This window comes from Emys orbicularis, chromosome 23 (assembly GCF_028017835.1).
Source record: "Emys orbicularis isolate rEmyOrb1 chromosome 23, rEmyOrb1.hap1, whole genome shotgun sequence".
Lineage (NCBI taxonomy): Eukaryota > Metazoa > Chordata > Testudines > Emydidae > Emys > Emys orbicularis.
The window spans coordinates 10,135,047-10,145,956 of NC_088705.1; the positions used below are offsets into that span (position 1 = coordinate 10,135,047).

At 49.5% G+C, this 10,910-nt stretch overlaps 1 long non-coding RNA gene across 1 annotated transcript; it reads left to right on the forward strand.

Annotated features, from left to right (window-relative positions):
* The first annotated feature begins 1,071 nt into the window (after positions 1 to 1,071).
* LOC135893704 (uncharacterized) lies at positions 1,072 to 5,956 on the forward strand. Its single transcript, XR_010562336.1, has 2 exons — positions 1,072 to 1,224; positions 5,227 to 5,956. It is a non-coding gene; the product is annotated as an uncharacterized LOC135893704 (long non-coding RNA).
* The last annotated feature ends 4,954 nt before the right edge of the window (positions 5,957 to 10,910 follow it).

The following is a 10,910-nucleotide window of genomic DNA, read 5'->3' on the forward strand; positions in this document are numbered from 1 at the left end:
AACCCCAACACTCTATGTGTCTAGATCCCCCCAGCGTGAAGTCTGGGACTGTGGTGGGCCCACTGTGCACCCCTGACTATCTCCCCAACTTGCCCCTGCTTGCCGGGAGCCGATCAAAAAAAAGAAGCAACAAGCTACAAGCCAAAAACTAGTCAACAAGCAATTCACAAGCCAATTAAGCCAAAAACAAGCCCAATTTCTGTGTTTTTTTCAAGGGTTTGGCATGTCTGCAGGAGAGTCAACCCAAGCCCTCCAGATGCCAAAAGCCTCTTAACCACCCCCCTGATAAGCACCACCACCACGCTCCCCAGGAACAAACCCAGCTAGCCGTCAATCGCCTCTCCAAATCCAGATGTGCAAATTCGGAATGTCTGCTTGAGCCCCTGGTACATGAACCCATGGCTAGTTTTGATTGTGGTTGATGAATTGCCCATGCTGAGAAGCTGTGATTTTATCAGTGCTACTGTCCTGGGTGTTTTGGGAAGGGAGGGATCTTGGGGGTGTTATGATCAGAATGAATGTTGTACATTTTTAGGGCCGCTTCACTGTGTTAGCCAAATGGGCTCGTTTCCCCCTGGAGCTACCCAATTACCCCAAGGAGGCACGGGAGTCTAGAAGACGGCTTCAAGTTTTTTATTGATCAGTCAGCTGAGCGGGTGCTCTCCTCGACTAATGCCAGAGAGAGAGACACACCTTACAAGCGCAAAGCAGGCCTTTTTATACCCAGTAACAAACAACTTAGCGTGCATACATTCTGCTAACCTATGGAATTTTTAAATTCCTTTCTAGGAGTAAATAGGATACATCTGTTGGACTTCCTTGATTGATTATTCTTCGGGGGGTCTTCAGGATACATATGTCTGACTTCCTTGATTGATTGTCTTGCTATACATATATCCGGGAAGCGGGGCTACGTGCATGTGGGAAGCAGGTGGGATAATAGGCGAGTAGTTGACCTTTGCTTTAACAACTGTAACAGTAAATCCACTCTGACCAGCAGCCCAAGTAAGGTGTGGCATAGAGGCTGCGAGGGGTTTGATTGGTGAGAGCTCTCTGCGTCTAAACAGGCAAAATTAAAGCTTCTGTTTCTGTTCTGGTGGGGGCAGAAGAGGACGCTTCCTTACACAAGTTGCATCTCACTCACAGAGGTTTAACATGAAGACTGTCCTGCTTGTCACTGCTCTTCTCCTGATGAATTTGATGACTGAAACCTTTGCTTCAACGGTAAGACCAGCCCAAATGATTCAGGTGGAGACCAAATTCCACCGAAACCACATTTGGGTCAGCTGAACCCTAATCAGCGAAATGGGACTGGGTTCTGGGGCAACTGATCAGGATCTATTTGTCTCTGTCTTCCTATTTTATTGTATATTTCTAATCTATAGTTTACCTTAATCTAATTCAATCTGGTTTTTATACCATGCTCACCCCCCGCCCCCATAGTATCTGAGCATCACATGAATTTTAAAAAGACATTTTATTTACCAATATTGTTTATATCTTAATTTCTTTCCCTCCAGCCCCACCCATAGATGTTATTTATTATTTGTCTTACCATAGCACTTAATGCTATGCCCATTGTGCTAGGCGCGGTACAAACAATTATCTATCTATGGTACGTCTCTGTCCCTCATTACCGTAGCATCTCACCATCTTTAATGAATTAATCCTCACAACACCCCTGTGAGGGAGGGAGGTGCTATTATCCCCAGATTGATCCCCAATCTCTCCCTTCGCCGGTCCCCTGCATCTGTAAATTAAACAATCCCAGGCCTTTCAATCTCTCCTCATATGGAGGGAGGTCTTTCCAGCCATCTAAGTATTTTTTTGTCTCCAGTCTCTAGACCCACTTTGTTCATGTATCTTTCTAGAGACAGGGTGACCCACCCTGCATGTCACCCACCAATTTTGCCACCTCCTTGCTCAACCCCCTCTCCAGATCATTAGTAACTATGTTAAACGGTGGCCTCCCAGAGCCTGGATCTATTAATTTTCCAGGCATGCTGCGAAGCCCATGTCTTCTTGTAGGCTGTTAAGGCGGTTGGGGGTTTATAGGCAGAGGGGCTGAGCAGGGTCTCATGTTACGGCTGAATAAAAGGATCGGTGTTTTTCTTTGGTGGGAGATTCTCTCAATGGTATTTGAATTATTGGAAATTTCAAATGAAATACTGTATGGCTCCATGTGCGATATTTAACAACGAGTTTAAAATGCTGAGGGGTGCCTAGAGGGGTGACTAGGTGGTGGATAAACTGAATAAATCAACCGGCTGCAAGCGCAAGTCCCTGTATTTGCAGGTGTAGACAGCGACTAATCAAAGATAATAATAAGGACTCCGGCTCAGCTGCTCATTTTGTTTAAGACCCCCCCAATCCTGTAGTTTTTTGCACGTTGACGGATCCCTGCAGCCTCCCAGAGCCCTGCTGACTTCAACGGTATCAGCATGGGTACAGGCTTTGGAGCCTTAGGGTATGGCTACACTACGAAATTAGGTCGATTTTATAGAAGGCAATTTTTTAGTGTCTATGCGTGTAGGTCAGGGGAGGGCAAACTACGGCCCACGGGCGGGATTCGGTCCGCGAGCCGTTTTAAGCCAGCCCATGAGCCGCACCACACGGCTCGGCCCTGCTCCAGCCGGAGCGCTGGGTCGGGGGCCGGACCACGCAGCTCGGCCCCACTCTGGCTGGGGCGCAGGGTCGGGGGCTGCACCATGTGGCTCCCGGAAGCTGCGGCATGGCCCTGCTCCAGCTCCTATGCGCTCCAATGGGAGCCGGAGAAGGGAGATGCCACTGCTTCCAGGACCCGCTTAAGGTAAGTGCTGCTTGGAGCCTGCACCCCCTGAGCCTCTCCCCACGCCCCAACCCCTTACCCCAGCCGTGATCCCCCTCCCACTCTCCAAACCCCTTGATCCCAGCCCAGAGCACCCTCCTGCACCCCAAACCTCTCATCCCTAGCCCCATCAAAGAGCCCGCACCCCCAGCTGGAACCTGCACCCCTTCCCGCACCCCTGATCTCCCTCCCATCCTCCAAACCCCTCGGTCCCAGCCCACAGCACCCTCCTACACCCCAAACTCCACATCCCCAGCCCCACCCCAGAGTCCTCACCCCCTCCCACACCCAGCCCCAAATTTGTGAGCATTCATGGCCCGCCATACAATTTCTATTCCCTGATGTGGCCCTCGGGCCAAAAAGTTTGCCCACCCCTGTGCTAGACACTCCGGTAATGGAACCAGATGAGTACCTAAGATAGACAGAATTCATTCTTCAGGACATATGTCAACTATTAACTAATGGGGGTTCAGAAGAAACTTTCTCTATGGACAGGTCATTCTATATCTGCCTACTGCAGGGTGTCTTGCACCTTCCTCTGAAGCAGCTGGGACTGGCCACTGTTAGAGATAGGAGCTGTGGCTAAATTGCTCCTAGTCTGATAGAGTCAGGTAGTTTTGATGTTCCTCTTTTGGCCCTTCCTTTTCCATTGTTTTCCCAGTGCTTGGGTTCTGCTCGGTGTGATTTTTTTCCCAACCATTTTTCTCTGCCGCTGAGCTCAGCGTTCCCAGCCTGCCTCAGTGGGGTGGGAGCAGGGGCGGCTGGACTAGATCGCCTCTTAAGGACTCTTCCAGCCCTGATTTTCTATGATCACTGGGTCTCCTCCCATGTCATGGTCTAGTTCCACAGCCACTGCTGTTTCCAGAGTCCCCACTGACCTCTGGGTGGCAGATAAATGGGTTCCTCGTCCACCCGCCCCCCCACTTTCCAAGAGTGTTTTGCTAGACGAGGTATGAGAACAAACAACACGTGACCGATGGTAACCATGTCACTTACTGCTGGGAGGTGCTCAGGCCCGCATGGAATAAGACCCTGCAGAGAATAATAAATAAAAATAATGGGACAAAATGAAGAAAGAACTAAATTCTTTTCCAGTTGCACTGGTGCAAATCTAGAGTGGCCCCAGAGAGGATGTCCACTGACTTGCTCCAGGTTTGCACCAACGTAACCGAAAGGCGAAACTGGCTCAGAAAAGATAGGCGAGGCTCCCATAGAGTGGGCTGGTCTGACGGGGAAGTGGCAGAAGTTCCTACAACCGAGTCGATTGTGCAAAGCGCCTGAGTGACCCAGCAGGTCTCGTCCGTTTCTCCTTTCTATAGTTCGCTCTTCTCTCTCTCTCTCTGGATTTCCCCCTCAGTCAGTGCACTGGTCTGCAAAAGGAGAGCTGCTACATAACAGGAAACTGGTTTCAGGGCTGGAATTGTTTTGTTCACACAATGTCATGCATGCACTGGAAACCACAGCCTTGAGGTCTTGGCAGCACAGTGGCGGAGGCTTGCAAGTCCTCAGCACGATATCTGCTCCGCTGGTTGGAACAGAGGACCCTTCTCGAGCCAAACTGGCCCAACTAGGGACACGTTCTAGCCGCAGAGAGAGTGGTCTAGGCAGCATGGCTTAGTAGACTAAGCACATGGCTAGGATGGGGGGAGGAGGTTCTGAGACCCTCACAGCCACTTGGTAGCACTGAGAAAGTTACTTCCCCTGTGTGCCTTAATTCCCTCCTCTGTGAAACAGGGATAATGACACTTATGTACCTATGGTGAGGACTGATTGGTTACAGTTTGTAAGGCAGCAGAATGGGGAGAGGAAGATACTGAGGATTCTTTAACACTGTCCCGTAGGGCAGGGTGGGAGCTGAGAATGGTGGTACTCTGCCCACAGCCTCAGACTACATCCCCCACCAAGGGAACTGCATGTCTCTGCTACATGACATTTAAAATTCCTGTCCCTCTTGGCTGGGCAGGGTTCTCTGCCCCAGGGGGTCCCAGAGTCACAATCTGGGGCTGGATTTTAAAATGGGACGGATGCTGTTATGACCAGTAACAACATGTGCAAGCTGAGATCAGGATAAACGACCCTCATGCTTCAAGACGTAAGCTGATTGCCTGGTGGGGTCAGGAAGGAGCTCCCACCACTGCCTACGCAGCATTGCACAATTGCTCAGGTTCATTAAGGTTCTTTATCCCTTCCTCTGAAGTATCAGGCATTGTTCAGAGTCAGAGGCAGGATACTGGGTTATATGGACCAATCAGTTAGAGCCATTATGGCAAATCCCACATTCATATCTTGATCTGAATGAGGAAGGTCCAAGTATCCTCACAGCTACTCAGCATGGGGCTGCCTAGGAATGACACAGAGCCACTGCCTTACTCGAATAACCTTTCTGATTGCTCTTCCAGCAAAAACCCACGGGGTCAGATCACTTGAAGAACCCCCAGCCCAAAACAGACCTGGGCACACCCTGCTGCGTCCCAGCTTCTCTTTTGCTGGTGTTTGCCTTGGCAGCAATTTACCTCCTCCAAGCAAAATAAGCCCCCACACTTCACTCCCCAGAGAGATGCCAACGCTGCCTTCTGCCTACCACCATCTCAGCCTCTCCTGCCGGGCACCCCGCTGGAGCCTGCCAATCCGCGTAACCCAGCCAGCATAACCGCTCCAGTTCAAGTCTTCCCGCAACACACCCACTGTGCACTTCTCTTTGCAGCCATCGGCTTCTTTCCTTGTTTCCCATCAGAGCCATTCGTTCCACCACCTGCGATGGAATCCCGGCAGCAGAGTCCAGCTTCGCATGGAGATTCCCATTAGGATCACATTGGAGAGGCAGATGCATGTCTCACCACAACACCTGAGGAGCCTTGCCATTGATTGACCAGCTCCTGTGCAGAATGGGCCTCCCCAAGGAAAAGAGACAGAGATTGCAGCAAGGGTGTGTTTTGTTGCATGCGTGTGTATGTATTGCACTAATCTGAAGTTCCCCAGGCCTAGCCCTTGGAACGCAGATCCCAATTCCATGAAAACATGTTCTGATGCTTTGAGAAATTAATGTGAATATAAATGATTTGGGGTCTTTCTGATCCCTGCAGAGTGGCAGCCAGCTCAACCTAATAAAATGAAAGACAAGCTTCCTTACTGCCGAGTGTGTGTCATCATCTGCTTTTAGCTGAATCAAATTCCTCTAGACCAGTGGGTTTCAAACTTTTACGCTGCGTTCCCCTTTCCAAATAATGTCGTCTCCCACATACCCCCATCTGAGATAGGGTCGTACTGTTCCTATGGTTAGATTGCCAAGTCTTACTAAATAAAATGCATTGTCCACCATTACAGGATTTTTCTCGCATGCCCCCTGACGAGAGCTCATGTACCCCTAGGAGTCTGCGTACCCCAGTTTGAAAACCACTGCTCTAGACACACAGGGCCAGAGATGTAGCTGAGGTCACTCTGAGTTCAGTGAAATCACAGCAGGTATGAATTTGGCCTGAGCATTCTTCAGTTGCCCATTTCACCCTCACATAAATACCCTCTGGACAGGGTGACAGTGCAGACCCAGCCAGAGAGGCTAAAACCTTATCTACACATAACCTTGCACCAATCTACTTAAAATCAGTTTAAAACCCGAGCTAGTTAAACACAGACAGCCACGCATATCAGTTTAAAGCTGGCATCTGTACCTTTACTGATGCAAGCTAGAGCAATACAAGCCAGACTTAAATGAATTAGCCACACAGGGCTTGTACTCATGTAACTAAATGGGTTTAAAATCACACCTTTAGTTAAACTTGTGCCTGTGTGTGAAGACCAGGCTTGGCACAAACACATTGTTGCTCCTCTCCTGGCTCTTTGGAATAGAGAACAGTGAAAAAGCAATCGTGAAGATCACACGAGAGGGGAAAGGGATGTTGGACCGGTGGGCTAAGAAAACACTCAAAGCTTGTCTACACACAACCCGTGGCCTGCGTTGTGCAGGAGGTCAGACTAGATGATCATAATGGTCCCTTCTAACCTTAAAGTCTATGAGTCTATGAACTGGGACAGCCCCTGGGTGGACACGCTTCTTTCACTACATGAATATTCCCTAGCTCCTATGTCCAAGGCCTGGGCTTTAATCTGTTAGGCCACCCTGCCTAACGTTTAGTTCAGCTTCTTCCATCCATCCCCGGGTGTACCTCACTAAATTGGTTTAAGAATGACTTATTGTGGTTTAGCTTAAATTTGATTCCTAATCAATGTACACTAAGCCAAATCAAGCCACTCTTCTCAGTGAAAGAAGCGTGTCCACCCAGGAGCTGTCCCAGTTCATAGAATCATAGACTTTAAGGTCAGAAGGGACCATTATGATCATCTAGTCTGACCTCCTGCACAACGCAGGCCACAGAATCTCATCCACCCACTCCTATAACAAACCCCTGATCTATGTCTGAGCTCAAATCGTGGTTTAAAGACCTCAAGGTGCAGAGAATCCTCCAGCAAGTGACCCATGCCCCACGCTGCAAAGGAAAGCGAAACCCCCCCAGGGCCTCTGCCAATCTGCCCTGGAGAAAAATTCCTTCCCGACCCCAAATATGGCGATCAGCTAAACCCTGAGCATGTGGGCCAGACTCACCAGCCAGCACCCAGGAAAGAATTCTCTGTAATAACTCAGATCTCACCCCATCTAACATCCCATCACAGGCCATTGGGCATATTTACCTGCTAATAATCAAAGATCAATTAATTGCCAGAATTAGGCTGTCCCATCATACCATCCCCTCCATAAATTTATCAAGCTTAGACTTGAAGCCAGATATGTCTTTTGCCCCCACTGCTCCCCTTGGAAGGCTGTTCCAGAACTTCACTCCTCTAATGGTTAGAAACCTTCGCCTAATTTCAAGTCTAAACTGCCTAATGTCCAGTTCAGCGAATTGGTTTAAACCCATCCCTTTAGGGAAACCAGCACAACTTTCTCCCCTAGACATGGCCAAAAGAGAGCTTTTCAAGGTGGGTTAGTTAAAGCAGTATAAGTTTTGTACGTAAATCAGCCCTAAATCCCAGCGTGGACTGCAGAAACATGGCCTGGAACGCAGCCTGCCTTACAAGCAGGCCTGAAACAAACCCAGCTCCAAACACCCCTGACTGAGGACAGTTCAGCCCTGGCTTCCCATCAGCCGTCTGCAGCGTGGGCTCATCTTTAGTTTGAAACAGGATGGTGCTGACGCCCACTGCCCTCCTAAATATACCATTTCCTATGTAAGGACTGCATGCAGGCATGTGTGAAAAGTTGCAGCACCGCTTGAGCGGCCTCAGGCCACAAAAATAGAGCGGGATTTCCTGGTTGCAAAGTGTAACAATGGCTCTCATCCCAGGGCTCAGCACACTGGGAGTGTGTGTGGGAGGGGGGGGGGGGGGAGGGTAATGTGTGATGTTCTCAAGCCATTCATCAAAGCCAACTTTACCCCACACCAACCATGGCCGTTTTAAAAGTATTTCCCCCCCTGGTTTAGTTGCTGAGGGTTTGGGTGCACGAGAAGCTATATCTGCCTAGGTGCACAAGCTGTATCTGCCTAGGTCCTCCTATCATGTGGATCCCCCTGGTATCTGCATATGGCGTGTGGTTAGGAGAAGCCCCCACCATATGGCAGGGGCGCCGTGTTTGCACTTGCAGAGGATGGGCTGAGCCCGGCACACCCAACAGAAACTTGATGCTCCGTTGAGTTTCCAAACTGTTCAAATCAATTCGCAGCTCACTCGAAATCTAGCATAAGCTAGGGACTGAACAGTGACCCAGGATCACCTCACTGACTGTTGAGAGTCCCAGCTCCTCGCAAGATGGGGCCACCCATCTCCAGTGAAACAGGCCTTTAGGAACCTGTTAGCTCATCAGCTCAGGGATTTAAATGACTTCTGCTGCTCAGCTGGATGCTGGGCTGTTCACTCAAGTGCATCCACATGCCTCAGAGTTTAGGGCCAGACCTTCAACTGGTGTAAACAGCACAGCTGTACTGAGCTATCCTGATTTACACCAGCTGAGGGTCTGGCTCGTAGGGCCTGCACATCAGACAAGGTCATTGGCCTTTCGATCCTGACCCATGTAGTGACTAAGAACTGATGTTTCAGTGGATAATGTTTTCACCCATCAGCTCACAGAGAGCTGAGAAGCGAAACTGAACAAATAATGCACCAATCCAGTTACTGCAGTTGGGGAGAAATTGCTTCCTGACCCCAGCAGCAAACAGCTCGTGCCCTGGAGCATGAAGTTTGCTTCCATCTGGCTGAGCTCACAGAACTAAAATGCTAACCTTGGCCACAAAATTATCCAGCCCTTTTGTGTGTTTGACCCTATGGCCTCCGACAGGGGCAATAGTGCAGCTAACAAATGAAACTCCCTTCTCAGCCCCATTGCACCCACGCTGTGCTGTGCACACCTCTTTCCTTTCGCCCACCAGATCAACAGCACCATTGCACAACATGCTTAGTGAACAAAGAGTGGCCTCTAGGGGTCATGAGGGAGTACAGCAGCCATAAAGAAACTACCCATCAAGGCCTTGTCTCCATGAGAAAGGTGCCTTAACTTCAGATGTCATTTTAACCCGATACTGTGAAGCTGGTTCAAAAGGCTGTGTAGACACTCTTACTTTAGTTGGAAAGTCGCTTATTTTGATCTCACCCTGATCAATTTAAGCTAAACCAAAATAAGCCTGGTTAAAACGAAATGAGTGTCCACACAGCCTTTGAACTAAGTCAGTTTAAAAATCACGTCTTTAGTTAGGGCAGGTCTTCACTACGGGGGAGGGGGGGGGTCGATTTAAGATACGCAAATTCAGCTACGCGAATAGCGTAGCTGAATTCGACGTATCGGAGCCGACTTACCCCGCTGTGAGGACGGCAGCAAAATCGACCTCCGCGGCTCCCCGTCGACGGCGCTTACTCCCACCTCCGCTGGTGGAGTAAGAGCGTCGATTCGGGGATCGATTGTCGCGTCCCGACGAGACGCGATAATTCGATCCCCGAGAGATCGATTTCTACCCGCCGATTCAGGCGGGTAGTGTAGACCTAGCCTTAGACTGGTGCAACTCTGCATCTAGACATGTCCTAAAACGGGTTAGCTTGGAGAGCGATCAGGAAATGTATGGGTGTAGCTGGAGCAGAATTCAGCCCTAAACTTCAGATCTGGGTCCAGATGTGGAACAGCCCAGAGCTCCAGCTCCAATAGGAGCCAGGAAGGGTGGATTTTGCTCACCTCTACTGGTAATAAGGCTGATGATGGAGGTGAGAATTCTGCATTAATACAATAAAATAGGGCAGGAGAGGATTATTCCACAACCCAGCCCATCCAGGATTGTAGACCTACACTTTGTCTTAAAAGCTGCCGCTTTCTTTTCGGTGTTCTTCTGATCCAAGAACGAGCGTTTATTTATTAACTCAACAAGCATCCATTACCCTCAGAATAAACTCTACCCATCTCTGGGGGCGGGGGGAAACGTACTCACGTGACTGCGTGTAATACTTTCACTTCCACCGGGTTTGTCTGCTCTGTTTCTGATCGTAAAGTAAAATGGGGCTACTGCTACTGACCTCCTTTATAAAGTGCTTTGAGAACTACAGATGAAAAGCACTATATAAGAGCTAGGTATTAGTATTATTGTTATAGATAAAGTGAAATTTTATACAAGCATAGAAATTAAAGGGGGAAAAGGCCCTCCCCCGCCCCATGCAGCCCATCTCTCTCCTGGTTACTGCAGGATTGTGTCCTGCAGGCCTTTTCTAGTGCTTTGTGTGGCCCGGAGCATGAATGTATATGAACGAGAGAGTGTGTGTTTGTATAATACAAGTGGAGTCTTGAGCAGCGAAAGCCACAGCTCCGCAGCTGGTTCAGGGATTACACAGGTCAAGGGAGACTGAAGTTGGAGTCAGTGAAGGTTGCAGCGGTCAGGCTCAATGTCTAATGCTGTTGATGCAGGTTTGGGTGTAGACCTGCAGACCAGCTGAATGACGATGCTGCTCCAATGACGGTGGAGGAGCCTGCACGGCAGCCTGCTGGGGGTTGGAGGTCGAAGCTTCATCGGAGATCTGCTGTGAGGTTCTACTGCGTGACATGCTAGAGGGCGGG